Here is a 1,787-nt window from a genome sequence, read left to right on the forward strand (position 1 = left end):
CAGAGTTCCAGGCTATGTGGATTGGATTAGGGTTGAATAGCGGGGACTGTGTTACCGAGATTTACAGAGATTTCCCGCCTAAACCCACTCCCTTTTCCCAGGATAAATAACTGCAAAAAAAAACAGTAAATTATGCACTGAACAAAAATGTTTACGCAACATGCAACAATTTCAAAGATTTTACTGAGTTACAGTTCTTATAAGGTAACCAGTCAATTAAAATAAATTCATTAGGCCCTAATCTATGGATTTCACATGACTGGGAATACAGAAATGCATCTGTTTGTCACAGATACCTTTAAATCCAGTAGGCGCGTGGATCAGAACCAGTCAGTATCTGGTGTGACCACCATTTGCCTCATGCAGCATGACACATCTCCTTCACATAGAGTTGATCAGGCTGTTGATTGTGGCCTGTGGAATGTTGTCCCACCTCTCTTCAAGGGAACTGGGATATGCTGTCATACACGTCAATCCAGAGCATCCCAAACATGCTCAATGGGTGAAATATCTGTGGAGTATACAAGCTAGGGAAGAACTGGGACATTTTCAGCTTCCTGCTTTCAGCTTCCATGCATTATCATGCTGAAACATGAGGTGATGGTGGCGGATGAATGGCACGACAATGGGCCTCAGGATCTCATCATGGTATCTCTGTGCATTCAAATTGCCATCGATTTAAATGCAATTGTGTTCATTGTCTGTAGCTTATGCCTGCCCATACCGTACCCCCACCGCCACCATGGAGCACTCTGTTCACAACATTGACATCAGCAAACCGCTCGCCCACACAACGCCATACACGCTGTCTGCCATCTGCCCGGTACAGTTGAAACCAGGATTCATCCATGAAGAGAACACTTGTCCAGCGTGCCAGTGGCCATCGAAGGTGAGCATTTGCCCACTGAAGGCGGTTACGATGCCTAACTGCAGTCAGGAAAAGACCCTGGTGAGGAACGACGAACACGCAGATGAGCTTCCCTGAGACGGTTTCTGACAGTTTGTGCAGAAATTCTTTGGTTGTACAAACCCACAGTTTCATCAGCTGTCCGGGTGGTTGGTCTCAGATTATTCCGCTGGTGAAGAAGACGGATGTGGAGGTCCTGGGCTGGGGTCCTGGGCTGGTGTCCTGGGCTGGTGTCCTGGGCTGAGGTCCTGGGCTGGGGTCCTGGGCTGAGGTCCTGGGCTGGTGTCCTGGGCTGGTGTCCTGGGCTGGTGTCCTGGGCTGAGGTCCTGGGCTGGGGTCCTGGGCTGAGGTCCTGGGCTGGTGTCCTGGGCTGGGGTCCTGGGCTGGGATCCTGGACTGGGGTCCTGGGCTGGTGTCCTGGGCTGGGGTCCTGGGCTGGGGTCCTGGGCTGGTGTCCTGGGCTGGGGTCCTGGGCTGGGGTCCTGGGTTGGGGTCCTGGGCTGGGGTCCTGGGCTGGGGTCCTGGGCTGGGGTCTTGGGCTGGTGTGGTTTGTGTTGAGTGACAAAACTGCACATTTTAGATTGGCCTTTTATTGTCCCCAGCACAAGGTGCACCTGTGTAATGATCATGCTGTTTAATCAGATTCTTGATATGCCACACCTGTCAAGTGGATGGATTATCTTGGCAAAAGAGAAATGCTCACTAAACAGGGATGTAAAACACATGTGTACACAACATTTGAGAAAAATACACTTTTTGTGGTATGGAACATTTCTTGGATATTTTATTTCAGCTCATGAAACATGGGACCAACACCTCACTGAACAAAAAATATAAACGCAACATGTAAAGTGTTGGGCCAATGTCAACGTTGTGAACA

This window comes from Salvelinus namaycush, chromosome 18 (genome assembly GCF_016432855.1).
Source record: "Salvelinus namaycush isolate Seneca chromosome 18, SaNama_1.0, whole genome shotgun sequence".
Taxonomy (NCBI): domain Eukaryota; kingdom Metazoa; phylum Chordata; class Actinopteri; order Salmoniformes; family Salmonidae; genus Salvelinus; species Salvelinus namaycush.